This window comes from Alligator sinensis, unplaced genomic scaffold, assembly GCF_000455745.1.
Source record: "Alligator sinensis unplaced genomic scaffold, ASM45574v1 scaffold117_1, whole genome shotgun sequence".
NCBI classification, from domain to species: domain Eukaryota; kingdom Metazoa; phylum Chordata; order Crocodylia; family Alligatoridae; genus Alligator; species Alligator sinensis.
In genome coordinates, this window is record NW_005841855.1 from 5,311,747 (window position 1) to 5,329,909 (window position 18,163).

General features: G+C 43.6%; 1 protein-coding gene across 1 annotated transcript in view; it reads right to left on the reverse strand.

Annotated features, from left to right (window-relative positions):
- The window catches only part of B4GALT6 (beta-1,4-galactosyltransferase 6), a 48,309-nt gene extending 30,152 nt beyond the window's left edge, over positions 1-18,157 (reverse strand). Inside the window, exon 1 of the mRNA XM_014524165.2 lies at positions 18,091-18,157. The gene's annotated coding sequence lies outside the window, so the exon portion shown is untranslated. The remainder of the gene's footprint in view (positions 1-18,090) is intronic.
- Positions 18,158-18,163: the final 6 nt, after the last annotated feature.

Sequence of the window (18,163 nt, forward strand, 5' to 3'; positions counted from 1 at the left end):
AAAGAGGGACGACCTTGCCAACTATAGACTGGTTAGTCTGACTTCGGTCCTTGGGAAGATCTTTTAAAACAATTGTCAAGGAGGCCATCAACCACAAGCTTGCATCTGGTGGGGTACTGAAAAGCAACCAGCATGGCTTTGTAGAGGAGAGGTCACGCTTAATAAACCTGGTGTCCTTTTATGACCAGGTAACTAACCACCTGGACATGGGACAGGAGGTGGATGTCATCTACCTAGATTTCAGAAAGGCCTTTGATACTGTTTCCCATTAAATCCTCTCAGATAAGTTGGAAAGTACTGGCCTAGACCAGGCTACAGTGAGGTGGATTGAGAACTGGCTCAGTGGCCGATCCCAATGAGCCATAATTGATGGGGTGGCCTTATCCTGAAAAGCTGTCTCCAGTGGTGTACCCCAGGGGTCAGTGCTCAGGCACATTTTTAACATCTTTAACATCTTTATTAATGACCTGGATGAGGAAGTGAAAAGTGCAGAGATTAAGTTTGCGGATAATACCAAGCTGTGGGAGCAAGCAGGTACACTGAAGGACAGGTCAAGGATTCAGGAAGACCTTGACAGGCTGGTCCTACGGGCTGAACAAAACCATATGAGGTTCAACAGGGACAAATGCCGGGTCCTTCATCTGGGTAGGAAGAACCCTCACCATATCTATACAATGGGTGGTGGTCCACTGGCTGTCACTGCATCTGAAAGGGACCTGGAGGTGTCAACTGACCTGAGGATTAATATGAGCCACCAGTGTGACAAAGTCATCAACAGAGCAAATAGAACTCTAGCGTGCATCAGCAGCTGCGTCGCCAACAGATCCAGAGAGGTGCTCCTCCCCTCTATTCGGCACTGGTGAGGCCACAGCTGGAGTGCTGTGTCCACTTCTGGGCACCCCACTTCAAGAAGGATGTGGACAAGGTTGAAAGGGTGCAGAGAAGGGCCAACCGCATGATCAAGAGCCTGGGGGACAGGCCCTATGTAAAGACACTTCGGATCTGGGTTGTTCAGCCTGAGCAAAAGAAGGCTGAGAGGTGACTTGATAGCCGCCTATAAATATGTCAAGGGAGAACACCAGGATCTAGGAGAACAATTTTTCAGAAAATCCCCGTCCCCACAGAAGACGTGGACCAATGGACACAAGCTAGTTGAGGAAAGGTTTCGCTGGACATAAGGAAAAATTTATTTTCTGTATGGGTAACTAGAATCTGCAACACACTTCCAGGTGCAGTCGCCATCTCTGGTGGTCTTTACGAGGAGGCTGGACAAATACCTCATTGAGTTCATCTGAGCCCAATGACCTCCTGCCCATGGCAGGGGACCAGACCTGATGATCTTACAGCAAATTGAGACAACTGCCCCAGGCCCCGCACTTTGTGGGGCCCTGTGGAGCAGGGCGGAGCAGCAGCGGCACAGAGCTAGATGGAGCAGCAGCTCTGCATCCAGCCACTTGCTACCCCCGCCCCCGCCACGGCGGCAGCTTCTTTGGGTCCAGGGCCCTGCATGGGCTGAAGTGCCCCGGGCCCCGCACCCTGCTCATGTTGCCTCTGCAAATGGTAAACCATTAAAGTGTTAAGATGGCAAAGATAAACAGAGTTGGGTAAAACTTATTATTGCCTGCTCAGTTTGCTCAAAACTGTTGCTTTCAGTACATAAAAACAAAAACAATTATGGTCCTAAAATGTATAGCAAGAAGCACCTAACAAAAATGTCTGTACTGCAGCCATAGGCGGGGGGAAAAAAACAAACAAACTTGTTTGTCCAATACTTGCAAAGGGTAAATGGTATGATCCTTTTAATCACAGACAATCAAATTTGACGGGGAAATCATTAGAAAGCTGATGGACAATCACCCCGATGACGATTTGGAGGACCTACATGGAAGTCAGCTGAGGATCAGAGGCATAAGAACATATATATAAATAAACCTTTTTACATGTTCCATCCAATTCCAATTTGCAGAAAACTTTAAACTTTTCCAACAAAATCTCAGGCATAAGACAAAACTAAATATTAGAATTCATGTAGGCTAATGGCACCCTGCCACCTAGTCCAAAGATATTAGCTTTTTTTAGCTTGATGTACTAATATAAAACAAAGAAATTAAATTACTTATTTGTGTTTTAATATTGCTAAAAGCTATGTAAATACTGTACAGGAATGATGTTCAACTCTGAGTTAAAAAAAAAAAAGAAAACATTTGTATTGTAAATAATTTACAATTCAACTAAAGCCATATTATCCTAGTAAATGAGAGAAAAAAGCCTTTCCTACTTTGAAGTAGGACGTTTTGAGAGAAGATGGAAGAGAGGTAGATGACAAAACTGGCTACCTCTATGGATACTGACCTCTAGCAACAGAAAAATGGGTTTTACAAGCTAGCTGGTTACAAGCTGATGGTGCTGAAATCAGACTGTCTACCCAGCATTATCCTGGTTCTCAACATACAAGAACTCCTATTTTTTCCACACTGTTGTAGTTGAACATACAGAAACTTTTCCTGGTCACATCTAAGGGCCTTGGTTAGCTCCTGATTCCACCTTCTTGCAAACCGCAGGGGAATCAACAGAAGTGTCTCCCACACTTCCAGACACCATTACAACTATAACCAGTGCAGATGAGAGAGTGCAACAGCGATTTTTGCTCGTCAAGATGCTGCCACTATAAACATGTGGATTTTCTGCAAGCGTAGGACCCAGTAGAATCACGCAGAAGCCCAGACGTGTGATTACTGAATGGAAGGGGCAGTCTTTGTAATGACATGGTAGAGCTTTAAAGCAACCACCTATTGCCACAAACAGATATGAGAGAATCCAAAAAAAAGCCTCGTCAATGCAATACCATGATCTATGGGACATGTCTGCAGTATACAGTTTCTCCTCTCCTTACACAAGAATAAAAGGTAAGATTATAAATGACTTTGGAGATGAACTTCACATGAAGTATCTCATTACACAAAGAAAATTATACATGGAGTCATGGGATTTTCCATGAATATCTACATGGCACTGGTCTCCTCTGGCTAAGGTGAAAGCAACTAGGAAGATGTAAGGGTCAGATGATGAAAGCAAAACTATGGGACACTAGCAAAAGGAGAGGAAGGGAAATTCTATGAGGCAATTTAAATACCATGAGACTGGAAAAACTGAAAAACCAAACACATCAGAAGGAAGTAAATTGACATTATAGAACAGGGTTGCAACAGACCTCAAGGATCATCTAGTGCAGTGGTGGGCAATTATTTTGGGTGGAGGGCCACTTACTGAGTTTTGGCAAGCCATTGAGGGCCGCATGACAGGCAGCCAGGGGCAGGTAAATACTAATTTTCTAAAATTTTTAGGGGCCCCGCAAGCTGGATAGTATGGCCTGGTGGGCCACATCCAGCCTGCAGGCTGTATTTTGCTCACCCCTGATCTAGTAATTCTAGTCCAACCCACTGCAAAAAATGCAAGATGTCATATTTCTATGCCATCCCATGTAGAATGCTTATCCAAGGTTTTAAAAACCTTCAGTGTAGAAGTGTTGTTCCTTGGCAACATCTTCCATTGTCCTACTTTCCAGCAGGAAAATTTGAGGAATTTTTTTTCTAAGATTTAATCTAACTTAATTATCACTGTCAGATAACTCTGACAAAACTGGAGTTAGGAATGTTTCAATTCCATGAAGTAATGTAGTATTTCAAATGATCTGCCTGTATTGCACAATTCAGTACAATGCATCTAGCTTGCACACCACATTGGCACAGCATTCCACACAAACCAATTAGCTCTGCTTCTGGACCCTTATTTCTTTTCCAGAAACATATCAGATAATTTGTTTTAATAATTTGTTTTAATAATTTTAATATCAGATAATTTGTTTTCTGCAGTGACCACTCATGACTGGTGACTAACTGCCTGCTCAGGAAACTAGTCAAGTCACTTCTGGTTCTTGATAAATGCAGGATATCAGGATGGTATCACATAGGTTGCACCAATTCCACAGCTTGAGTGCACAGAATGGGGAGAACAAGCATAAACGGCATAAAATGAAATCAGGAATGAGTCAGCAAGCTGACACTTCTTGGGGAGAAGAATGACCTGAGTCAGTGTTGAACAGCCTTCAGCTGAAGTTTGACAAGCATTTCCACACATGTACACATAGACATATGACCCACTGTGAGGCCAGTTTCATCACAGCTGGGAGTGCAGCTTATTCCACTTTTCAGGGACAGAATCAACAACAGAAACCAGACCTGAGGCATGTGTGTGTTCCTACTGCCAGAAAGCCTATCATATGTACAAGAGCCAGGGACTGATGCTCATTGGTCACTAAGAGGTCTAGACAGGCAAACAGGACCAACTCAGCAGTTTTCAGAGGAAATTTTTCTCTCTTCAGCCCTTTATCTAAGGTACACAATGAAAGGCCCATTAGTAGCAGGATCCAGTCGAACCACATATAAGCCCTCAAGCAGGGAAACTGGACTGCCCATGCAGACACATGAACAGATTAACAACTGCCGCACATCAACTCACTGTTTTGCTTCTCAAAATCCTTTTATGTGTAATAAAGTGGTTTACCTGAATTTTATGGCAGGTTACTGGGACTGCCCAGGTGGGCTACGCGTTGCTTCTCTGTGCTCTATGATAGAAATGAATACCTTTTCTCCTTATATATGCCACAACAAGAAGGCATTTAAATCCCTAGTGCCTGTTGAGAATCAGAAGGCAGCACTTTGTGTTGGTAATGATCTAACCCTACCATAAATTAAACAGTTCCAGTTAAATTTGGATGACTGGTGATGTGAAAGTAAATATTCTTTAAGTCAAGAGCCACTAGTCAGTCTACAACTGCAGAGTTAAAAGGATAATTTAAGGCTGCATATTATATTTGGCCAGTTTCTTCAAGCCTAGGAAAGGACAAAAACACCAGCTTCACTTCCACACACCAGAATAGCCTGGAAACCCTTGTTGCTTGTATTCTCAAAAACTACTGTTATATCTCCCAGAGACAGGAATGAAGCCATTTGTTCCTGCTAGAGGTTCTTATGAACCAGGTCCCTAAGGTGAGCTGAAGGTGGAAGGGCAGGAGGAAGTGGGGAGGGAGGTGCAGTTACTATATCCAAATCCAACAACTCCCCAATAATTAGATTCTATACATGGAAAAAATTATAAATTTGTGATCATTTGCCATGTATAGAATCTAATTATTGGAGGGTCGTCTTAAATTCATGCCCCACGCCAACTGCTGCAGCAGGGCAAGCAGGGGCAGGCAGGCAGGCAGTAGGGGAGTCAAGCAACTTGACTCTTGCTCCTTGCGACTCTGTCCCCCACCACCACATGGTCTCCTGCTGCCTGCACATCCCAGTGCCTGTCCCCCACTCCCACAGTACCTGCACACCCTCATCTCCCTCCCACTGTCTGCCCAGTCACCACCATTTCTGCCCTCCCCTGCTGCCACTTACTCTGTCTCCACACAACAGCCAGGGCCAGGCTGGGGCTGGAGCAATCACGAGCTCCATGACTCAGGGCTGGCCTAGGCCCAGAGCCAGAGAGTAATCAGTGGCAGGGAGGACATGTTGGAGAGTAGAGGCAGCAGTAGGCAGTGGGGGCAGGGGGGCAAAAGCTGGGGGGGGGGGAAGAGGAGGTAGGTGGCTCTGCCTCAGACCCACACCCTGGGTCAGGGCCAGTCAAAACCACTGCAGCCACCTGCCCCCCTCAAACTTGTACCTGAATCTAAAACAAGGAGCTTCCCTCCATCCCCATGTTAAATGTGGGGGAAAAAAATCTTATGTTGGATTTGAGTAAATACAGTACTGTTAGGAAAGAACAGGATGGGTTGAGTACTAGATAATGTTTTCCACAGCTATTTGTCATCTGAAGTCTCTACCTAAGCTTGTGGGAAGAGGGCAACACAGTTTCCACAGACTGGTTCTAACACTCCTGTTCAGCATGGCTCCAGTCTTGTCAAACCTGTCACCTTAGAGGTTATGATCACACATCACTATGATAGGCTGCTTCTGGAAGAGGTAGGACACTTCCAAAATAAGAAATCAGGCTGTGAAATCTGTGAGCAAGATTGCTTTCTTTGTCTGAGGGGCCTGATACTAGAACAGCTTTCAGCACAGCACCGGAAGGACCTCAGCAGGGCCTCAGACTCCTTCATGCAAGATAAGGTCTCAGAACAAAGTAACCATCCTCCCAACTGGCAAATCTTCAGTAGTTTAATGAAACTTCCTAAGGAGTCTAGATACCTGAACCTATGAAGGTCAGAATGTTCTCTCTCCTTCATAGATCTTCTACATATTTGGCTGTTGAGGTAAACGAGGCTGGAATAAACTAATGGACCTTGGCAGAGCTTAGTACCCCTTAATTTGTTGGCAGGAGAATCCTGGACAGGACTAAGTAGCTCAATATGTCAAATTGGTATTTTCCTGCATTTCAATTGTTTCAATATTCAATGCATGTACAGTCTTCAACAAGAGTTCCCAGAAACCTGGAAATCATCCATAGCTGTGTCTGAGCTGGAACGAGAACACTGTCACAGGAGAATGAAAACTTTTTAACAAGGAGAATGGCAGTACAGTCTCCCATGACTCTTCTTTTTCACTTTGGGGCTTCTCTGAATCATTTTGGCTCTTCATGGCAGAAACAACTTAGAATAGTAGAAAATGAGGGTTGGAAAGGACCTCAGGAGGTCATCTAGGCCAACCCCCTGCTCAAAGCAGGATCATCCCCAACTAGATCATTCTAGTCAAAGCTTTGTCTAGCCAGGTTCTAAAAACCTTCAAGGATGGAGAGTCCACAACCTCTCTGGATAACCTGTTCCAGTGTTTTATTACCCTGCTCATGAGAAAGTTCTTCCTAATATCCAACCTAAACTTTCCCTGCTTAAGACCACTGCTCCTTGTTCTGTCATGTGCCACCACTGAGAACAGTCTAGCTCCATCCTCTTTCGAACCCCCCTTCAGGTAGCTGAAGGCTACTATTAAATCCCCTCTCAGTCTTCTCTAGACCAGTGGTTCCCAACCTTCTTAGACTGCGGACCAGAAGAGGTGACCATGGACCAGCAAACTGCAGACTGGCAGTCCAAAAGTGACCGGCATACTGTGGCTCGGCAGCCAACCCTTTTTTATACTGAGTATACTGAGTATAAAAAAAGGTTGGCTGCCGAGCCACAGTATGCCGGTCACTTCCAGACGTCCAGTCCAGCAGCCAACCCTCTGAGGCCCGGGGGTTAGGAACCTCTACTCTAAACTAAATAAGCCCAGTTCCCTCAGCCTCTCCTCAGAAGTCATGTGCCCCAGCCCCCTCACACTTACCGACTCATCCACCACCACTCTCTTGGTACAATCCTCAAGCCAATTTGCCACCCACATTACTGTGTGATCGTCTATGGCACAGCCATTCAATTTGTTTACAAAAATAGGATGAGATATCATATCAAAGGCCTTCTTAAAATCCAGGTAGATGACATCTACCTCATCCCCTGCATCTAAGTATTTTGTGACCTGGTCATAAAAAGAAACAAGGTTAGTCAGGCAGGATCTACCTGCTATGAACCCATGCTGTTGCCCGTCAGTGTTATATTACCCGCTGGACTCCTACAAATGTGATCCTTGATAATTTTATCAAGGGTTTTCTTCCCAAGGACAGAGGTGAGACTAACCACTCTATAGTTACTCGGATCCTCCTTCCTCCCGTTCTTGAAAATAGGGACCACACTGGCCCTTTTCCAGTCCTCTGGGACCTCACCTGAGCACCACGAGTGCTCAAACACCCACGCAGTGGCACTGCTATGACACTGGTTAATTCTTTCAGCACCCTTGGATGGAGCTCATCCAGTCACACTGACTTAAACACATCCAGCCCCTCCAAGTGTCTCGTTATTAGGTCAGCACTTATCGTAGGTGGGCTGGTATTCCTCCTGCTTCTATCTGTAATGCATTTGGGAGATTTGTCTAGATCTGTGCTCACGAATACAGAGGCAAAAAAACTCACTGAAGAGCTCTGCTTTGTCCCTCCTATCTGTCAGCAACTGCCCTAAGTCTATCCTATAGGAATCCTATGCTACCATGCGTCTTCTTTTTGCTCCCTATATACCTGAAGGACTTTTTGTTGTCCTTAATTTTTGTTGCAAGCTTAATTGAACCTCATGAGCTTTCTTTTGGTCCAATCCTCCAATTTGTCTAGGTCTCTCTGAATGCTAGCCCTACCCCTCCAGCATATCTACTCCCCTCCCCCAGCTTGGTGTCATCTGCAGACTTGCTGTGGGTGCACTCTATGACATCTTCCAAGTTACTGATGAAGATACTGAACAAATTAAACTTGATGCCTTTCTCCTAATAGAGATATGACAGATGGGACCAATGTGATCTCTCATAAAGCCTATGGGGCCAAGGTAGAATGTTGTACTGATATTGACTCAGCTAAAGATCTAGTCTATTCCAGTAACAGTGCTCACACTACTTTACATTTCTGACTGAAAGCTCAATGTGCTGTTCTAGCCAGGGCACACCAGGCTATCTGCTTAGAAGCGGTGAGGAGTGACCCAAAAATGAGAGTAAAAATCTCTCTCTCTCTAGGAACAGCTGTCCTGTTCAATCCAATGCCAGCAGTGTTACCAACAGTGCTGCAGACAATAGTGGAAGAGTGAAGGTGGATCCTCAGAAGTGGCATGAGAAATTTTCATTTGGTGCCAGGGTTGCTCAGGGTATTGAAGTTGGCACTAATCCTGCGGACTCCCGTTTTCTTAGCTGCTGGAACACTGCTGTCATTCGTTGAACCACAGGACTTCAATTTTCTGTCCCATTACTCAGAGCTCTCCCTGAAGGCAGCACAGCTGCTTGAAAAAACAGTGCTTTGCCCAAGAAGCTGAGAGCTCAGGGTCTCTGCTATAAAAGATGTCAGGGCCAATTCCTGCAGTTGCGAGGAACGACCTTGGCAGGACGCGTTTCTTCTGAAGAAGGCAGAGGTGTGATAGTAAATAGGACACTCATAACGGGTAGCATCCTTAGTTCAAGCCTGGACAATTCCTCTTCCATAAGGGTGGTGCAATACACAAAGGTGTACTTTCCGAGATGTAGTTTGAACCTTGCATTTCTTGATTTTTGGGTACAGGAGGAAAGAGCAGCAGTTAGAACATCTGTCAGTGATAAGTCCTTCACCTAAACAGAAGAGGACTAGAATTGGGGGAGGAGGGGGGTGGAAATCAGACTGATGCATAAACGACATGGTTCAAAACCTATAATTTCTAAGTCATATCATTATATCTGGCTCTACAGAGGGGCATGAGGAGAGCAATCAGATGAGTATCTGTTTAGACAAAGACAACAACTAGAGAAAAATGTGAGTAGCTGTTTAGACAAACGTCATAGCAGGTCATATACCACAGGTTTGTCATCTCACTTCCTCATGCAACTGAAGAATTGTGAAGAGAGAACTAAAGGATGGTCACAGATGCTCTATTAAATATGACTACCCTAAAAATTCTGAGCTTGCATCTTCTTCTCTTGTATACTTTATTTCCCCCTCTACATATCATTAATATGCAGAGCCACACAACTGCTTTATCATTGACAGGACACAGGCCTTTACCTGGTATCCTCTGGTAGTAGCTACATAAGCAAACCAACTGTGTCAAACTACTTTCAGCCTACCTATCTACCACTGTAAAACCGTTATTGGGAGTTTGCATGAATGAGGTCTGCATGCAGCATGGGATCCACACCATTACTCAAAAAAGAAAAAAAAAAGAATACTCTTTCTGCAGGAAATTCTAAAAAGTTGTTCTGAATTACAACGGAAAGCAAAAATTTCCAGTTTCCTGAGGATTGACAATTCTGAAAAATTTCAGTAAGATTCTCAAAATGAAGCATGAAGATAAATACCTCGATTATTAAATGTGTAAAACTATCAAAATATTTTGATACAGCAGTAAAACCAAAAAAATCAAGTACCATAAAAAAGTAATTTAAATTTTTTTGTCAAAATGTCATCAGGATCAGCCCATTCCTATAAAACATTCGTATTTAAATAAAACTACATTTTCTAAACAGAAAATTCTTCTATCAGAATTATTTTTACCATCTCTACTACTAAAAGGGCAGAGAGAAAGGGGAAGAGATCTTCACTGTGCTAGCAGGTTTGTGTGTGAAGGCATCTTCTCCCTAGATGACACGTGAAATCCTTAGTAAAGAAAAATTCCATTATAATGACCTAAGTGAGTCTGTTAGATTTTAAATCCTGATGAGTTAGATATGCCAGGGAAGCTGGTACAGCACAAGTCCCATCCTTCATTCTTCCCCATCACCATAGCTAAACACAGACAGTCAAAAAGCCCAAGGCTGAATCAATTTAATCTTTGCAGATTAGTCTAAAATGTATAGATTGAACTGATAAGCAACTGTACAGACATTCACTTTTGATTCCAGAAATGCAGCTACATGCCTGCAGTAGCCCAAGCCAGAAGCCAGGGGATTCTAAAGCACACCTCCCTGCTGAGCTGGAGCAGACAGTTTGGGAAAAGGCTACTGCCCATCCTGTGAGACAGGGTTTGCAAGAGAGGTACAAAGCATCCTGGGATGCTGGGGGCCTGAGAGTTAATTTGAATCTGGAGGGGATCTGGAACAGAAGTTCAATAAACCGATTTAACCTAAATCAGTTAAAAGTCTGATACTACTTCCATTCATGCTCATCTTAAACTGGTTTTGGCCATTTTGCAAGTAGTTTGTGCACTCTGAACTTCTGTTGTGTTACAGATTTGAAGCAGTTTCCAATCGCTTATACCAGTTTGTGTGTAATTTCTACCCCTACCCAGATCACACACAGACCAACTTTTTCCTTTTCCACCAACCTCAGCAGTCTTTCCTACCTTGAGCAGGGGGGCTGGACCTGATGATCTCCGAAGTGCCTTCCAGGCCCAACTTTTATGAATCTATGAACCCCTTCAGACCTCCTTGGCCTCAGAAAAACAAAGAAGTGAGCTACTTTCTGGCCTGTTTGTAACAGTTTTCTTGGCCAGAGTGGCACTGACCAAAAAGAAATACTGTTGGTTGGTTGATGAAAAAAGTTCCATTCCGGTAAACCAGAGAAGGCTAGCAAGAGCAAAGCTCCATTTTGAAGAACCACGTATATATTATTTATTACTGCAATAGGTAGAGGTATTACAAAATTACCACAGATTCATAGACATTAGGCCTGGAAGGGACCTCAGAAGATCATCAAGTCCAGCCCCCTGCCCCAGGGGTAGGAAGTCAGCAGGGATCATAAGATCCCAGCAAGATAAACATCCAAATGTCTCTTGAAGGGGTTCAAAGTAGGTGCCTGAACCACCTCCAGCGGCAGTCTATTCCAAACCCTGGGGGCTCGGACAGTAAAGACGTTCTTCCTTATGTCCAGCCTGAAATGGTCATGGAGGAGTTTGTGACTGTGCGACCTTGTCACCCCTTGGGGCGCTCTGGTGAACAAATGTTCCCCAGATCCTGGTGAGCACCCCTGATAAACTTATATGTGGCTTCCACATCACCCCAAGCCTGCACTCTTCCAGGATGAAGAGTCCCATGGCTCTCAGCCTCTCATCATAAGGTCTGTTTTCCTGACCTCTGATCATGCATGTGGCTCTCCTCTGCACTCTCTCAAGCTTCTCCACATCCTTTTTGAATTGTGGAGCCCAAAACTGGATGCAGTACTCCAGCTGCAGCCTCACCAAAGCCAAGTACACTGGGAAAAAGATCTCCTGGGATTTGCTTGAGCAGCATCTATGGATGCAAGCCAGCGTTTTGCTAACTTTACTAGCTGCAGCATCACATTGATGGCTCATGTTCATCTTGTGGTCAATCACGACCCCCAAGTCCCTTTTGTCCGTACCATCTGCATATCAAAAATATTGATATAGTCAAACCCTTTCCTACAGGTTTTCCTAAATATTATACAAAACATCTCAAAGCCACCATTTCTTATCTGACACTTTCATACATCCCAGTATACTTGGGGGTTACATTGGACCCCCAATGTAACCCCCAAACCAGGAGAGAAAATGAAAGGGAAAGTCAGCATCGGCAACAACATACTTCTAAAGTTAGTCACCTCAAAGTGGTGCTGTGTTTATAGACCTATCAGCAGCATACAACACTATCCTATGACCCTTTTTGCAAGTAACCCTAGAGTCCTGAAAGACAGCATCACGGCCTAGAGGCTTCTGAAAGAGCCTGCTTTTCACTGATGTTTTTGCAAAAGCAGTAACCTTCAAATAACCTGTAAAGATTGTAAAACAATTTAAGAATAACCATTTATCATAATTAACTGTTAACTATAACAGATTTCATACCACAGTATATTAAAAATACCTATATGATACCAATAGAGCTTAAGTCAGCATTGAGTACAAACACAGAGAGGATGAGCACATCCCCACATGCAGGGGCATGGACTTGCAGCAGTAAAAAAATAAGTAGTGGCATGCGGGCTTTGGTGCAGGGCAAAATGCCCACTTTGGAGAAACTGTTGTTTCCCTGATCCTCCTAGCTCCCAGCAAGCAAGAAGTGCCAGGGCGGAACAAGAAGACGGGAGATACTCTGGTCAGCAGCAAGAGTATCCCCTGGGAAGACTAAGCCTCTGTGTCTGCAGGCACATGCTCCTGTGGTGAGCACTATGCCATTTTTTTTTTGCAGCATTTACTTTTTTTACTACTGGGATTCCCCAGTAACAAAATTTACCCCTGCAAATTTGCAGCACAAGGCATATTTTAACATGCCACGGGTGCGGTTTGTGGTGTCACAAGGGAGAGAGAGGAAAACAAATATAGAACAAATTATAACACTAAAGTTAATGATCATAGACTAGCATGATGTCTGAAGTAGCATAAGTTACAGTTATGATAGGGATCATGTGGAGTTCTAGGCTGGCCACTAAAGAAGGAAATACCTATATTTGAAATAGAACAAGTTTAGACTGACCACAATGGGCCCCCTTCGTGATCTGGAAATAAATGTGCATATGATTGTTATAAGCTTGCTGACTATGCATAAGGATGGATGGGCAAGAAGGAAAAAGAGGGAAAAAAGTAGACAACTGCAAGACACATGGAAATTGGACATGAACAATGATCAAAACCTGAAGAGGTGGTAGAATTTGATTAGATAACAGTAAACAAAGGAACTGTGAGGTATAAAAGAAGAGATTACATGGGAAGCAAATTGGGTACATAACATCAAAGACACCACAGTGGGGGTGCACAGAAGCCCTGTTGCATGATGACTTAGGCTGGCCAACACCATCACCAAGAAACAGACTATTCACCCTATATATAATGTATCTTATCATTTCACTTTGCTTTTTTAATCTGTCAATAAATCAATGTATCCTGTATGACTGGAATGGTCTAAGATCTCACTGTTGCTGCTCCAGCCACCTCAAATCTACCTGCTGTTCAGGTGTAACAAAACAGTCAACCATAGAAACCTGCTTGCCAAAGTCTACAATATGGTGCACGACTACCACTTAGTGCAGCTCATCCAATCTCTTTTGGAGAATACACATTTTCAAGTAGAGCTGTGCAAGAAATGGACCTGCTGGAGAAGACAATGCAAGGGCCTCCCACAGGGTAACATGGTAGCACCAAGCCTTTTTAATATATATACCAATGACCAACTCATACAGAGTAATACAAGGAGCTTCATATATACTGATGATCTATGCATCACATCGCAGGAGGACTCCACCACTGTCAAAAATAAATGGACATGTGCACTGAACAACCTCTCAGATTGCTATAAGAACCAGCTTTGCGCCAACCCAACCAAAACACAGGTCACAACTTTTAATCTACACCATAGAGAAGCCAAGCGGAAATTAAGCATCACCTGGGATGGAATCCCACTGACTAACCACCTGAAAAGTGTGTACTTGGCGGTTAAATTGGACCAAACACTTATCTTCAAAACACAGGTAGAGAAAACGAAAGGGAAAGTCAATGCCCGCAACGACATATTTTGAAAGTTGATCACCTTAAAGTGGGGAGCAAACTCAACTACATTATAAACCACTGCTATTGCCCTGTGTTGCTCCACTGCAAAAGATGGATGTCCAGTATGGGAACAATCAGTTCATGCCAAAAAACTAGATGCAGCTCTAAACAACAGCTGCTGTGAAATAACAGGATGTCTAAAGCCTACACCAAAGGATAGCCTATACTTACTGGCTGGTATTGCACAGCCTGATATCAGAAAAAAGGTAGTGAACCAAAAAGAAAGATCATGGCAAATGGAAGACACCGAGCATGCACTCCATGGTCACATAAAAGTAACTAAGTGGCTTAAAGTGCAAAACAGTTTTGTGACCAGTGTTGCGCAGTTGGACACGAGAGCTGACCGGGTACAACTGAGGTTATGGAAAGAAAGACTATACACAATCAGGTGCTCTAAAATAGACCAAAAACCCCAGGAGGACCTTCCCAGAGGGACTGATCTAGACTGGCCAAACAGGGTAATGCCTGAGTTGCCTGCACATGCAAACTGGAAGATCAAAACCAAACAGGACTCTACTGACTACTCTAATGACACAAATATATCCAAGTGCAGTGAAGTGCAGACTGTGGAGTGCCTGCTTGAATGCCAACTCCTTGGCCAGAGCTGTATAAAGGAGGACCTCACTGCAGCAATGGAAAGAGCCACTGCTTGTACATGATTCTGGAAAAAAAACAAAAATATGAGAAAATATAAAAATATTAAATTATGTACTTACAAGCATCATGCTAATACTAACAAACATGATGGAATCTGAGTACAAAGGTATTCACTCATTGTGATTTAAGTAAAAATGATTACCATGGCAAGCAGAAGAGAGAGAGTGTATAGTGAGAGGTGCATTTAAGAGGCACTGAATAACTCAGTACAAATTGTATATATCTTTGACTTTTGCTATTTGTTACCGAGAACAATCCAACAAGATTTTAGTTTTTCCGAGAATTCTGTTAAAATGAATATCATCCTACTGTGCGGGCCGCCTCCCGATCCCGTCCATGCGGCCATGTGCAGGCTAGGAGCAGTATGCGAACCCGTTTCTGCGCACGCGGGCTGTGGCCAGCAGCCTGGGCACACAGGGTCGAAGAAAACCGGTGGCGAGCTACAATTAGTTACAGACGCGTAATGGTTGATTAAAAGATTGTTTACTTACACCAAAGATGGTCGTGGTGTAGGCTGGACAGTTTCCCAGGCTCAGCTCCGCTTAAGTCCTCGCTAGAGGACTCCGACAATTGACCCCGGAGTTGTTGAAGCTCCGCGGGTTCGGCTCGGTAATTGGCCCCGGAGTGGTTGAAGCTCCGCGGGTTCGGTAGTTTCAAAGGAAAGGGATACGTCTAGGATCGTGCTCAGTGACGGGGAGAGGCTAGAGGCCGTTTGGCCCCCGGAGTGGTTGATGCTCCGTGGGTTCAGTAAATAGGTCCGCCACGTATGCCTACATTTAGAACCGGCCAATAATGTGGCATGAATCTAAATACAAATGGCAGGAACTCCTTTGCACCGTGCATCACTATGATGCAAAAGAAATGCACCATGCAAAGAAGGCTACAAACAGCGGGAAATACTCTTTTGCACGCGGGTTCTCCTATTGCAGCAGAAAACTCTACCGTGCAAAAAGCTGCAATTTGGCAGGAACATAATTTAGCGGTGCCAAAGCACACAAAAACAAAAAACCACAACTTTGGATTGTGACACCTACAACCAAAGGTGAGGGATAAGAGTCTCTGTTTACTTCAGATTACAGAATCATATTTAAGTCCAAATTCAACTGAGAGAACTATCATCCCTTGTGCAGACTGGAGAAATTAATAATAAGGAAGTGTAAAAAATGGAAGAAATTAGTGAAAAGGAAAGAATACCATCTAGCTGAAATATAGATAATATAAATAATAATATAGATAATATTTTTAGATCAATCAGATGTGTGATACTAAGCAAGTATTTTATTTCTTACTGTACCACTATCAGCCTTAACTAATACAAATTAACTTAAACCAGATGATCTCCTGAGGTCCTTTCCAACACTGGGATTCTATGAAATGTCACATTTGTGGGAAGTGCTGAAGAAACTGAATGACTTCCCAATACATGAATTTCCAAAGTGTAGGAATAATACTAAATAATGTAATGCTGCCTATGTTAAATACAGCATTTTAGACTGTGGAAATGTTAAATTAGAACCTTAATTTAAAGAAAGGCGTTTGGTAATGGGACAGCCATTCCAGAAACCACTGAATGGAAACTATTCTTAATGGTATAGAAATGATTATTTAACCTTCTACATTAAGCACAATTTTGAGTTTCACCTTCAAATGACACACACACATGCACCCCCCCCCTCCTCCATGGAAGCAGCAATTTATCTTCTGAATCATATGCCAACTACTTTACATTTAATGTCTGTGATGAGACATCATACAGATGTTTTCCAGTATCATGATGTCACACTGTGCATACTCAGAATTTTAAATGGAATAATGGTGCTGCAAAGCCCCATTTTACACAAGCTTAGCGCATGTATATATAAAACACTGTGTTATTGAAGAAGGCTTCAGCCCTAAATCCTAAGAATTATGGTACATGGCATATCCTTTTTACACTTTCTTATTAACTGAGCTATGGTAATGTTTACAGACCACAGCCACACTGAGGAAGATACCATACAAATAAGGATAAGACCCTTGCCTTGAAGGGCTTGCAATCTAAGTACAAGACCACAGGCAACAGGTGGCTGAAACAGATGAAGGGAACACAAGGAAAAAAATCATACATGGTCAGTGTGAACTATATGGTATGTCTACAAGGTATAATGCAGTGTCCCACAGAGATATGTAAGTTAGGTCTGAATAAGGCAGCTCAAGCACCACAAGCAGTACAAGTGCTTTGTCTACCCTAAAATACCTTGCCTTCGCTGGGCTTTCAAGTGAAAGCAGAGCACTGCATTAACAGCTATGTTGCTTCTAATACCTAAGCTAGCTTATTCAGATCAGGTACTATGTACTGCATAGAGAGATACCCACAGTGACTGCAGAAAGCTAGCTGCCTCACTACTGAGGGGTTTTTGGGGTTATTTTCATAAGCATCACAGGAGAGAAGAGTTTAAAAGAAGAATTTGAAAAAGGTCGCTTTACAGATATTTTGGGAAAGTCCTTTTATGTAGAAGAAAGGCCCTGGGAGAAAGCAGAAAATGTCTGAAATGGACAATAAAAGTCAGCACCATCTCTAGCCAGAAGATGAGAAGAAGAAACATCTCAAAAATGATGTCTTAATTCTGAGGTAAAGGTAGATAAGTGATACTGCAAAGGGTCAGCCAGTGAGCCTAGCCCGCTACCCAAGGACAAGACAGCATGAAGACAAGAAGGGCATGCTAGCTATCCTTTCTTATCAGTTCACACCAGACTTTACTAGCTTCATTTCTTTCATCAGCATTTCATTTCAATAAAAATGGTAAATAGCAAAAACAGGAAGGGAGACTTTGCTGGCAGACGAGATCCATGGAGGGCAGGGTAGAGATGTACCTTTACAGACTACAATATATCTAGGCGCATTATATCTAGGTGCATAAATACCCACATATACACACCCTGGTTTCACAGCCCCTGAGGACCTGAACTTGGGTTCACCAAAGCTTGTGCTATAACAATATACATACCGATGATATAAGTATAGATACAGATGCTATATAAAGAGATGATATAGATGACACAGATTCAGGTACAGATGGCATAGGTATAGATTCAGGTGGCATACGTGTTGATGGCATAGGTGCAGATGATAGAGGTATAGATATAGATGATACAGATGGTACAGGTATAGATACAGGTGGTATAGATGATACAGGTATATGCACAGATGGTATAGGCATAGATATAGAGGCGGATACAAATGATACATAGGAACTGGCACAGAGAGGGGTGTAGATGCAGACGGTGCGGGTATGGACAGACGACACAGATGCAGCTGCTGCAGGCGCAGGTCTAGATGACACCGGCCCCGCCGCCGCTGGAGGCCGGCCAGCACAGGTAGGGGCACAGGTAGGAGCCGCCCAGTGCCCCCCACCCGGATGCAGCCCATCCCCCGCTCCGCTCACCGATGCCGGGGGCCACGTAGACGAAGTAGAGGCAGGAGGAGGAGAAGGAGAAGAAGAAGAGGCAGGCAGGGAT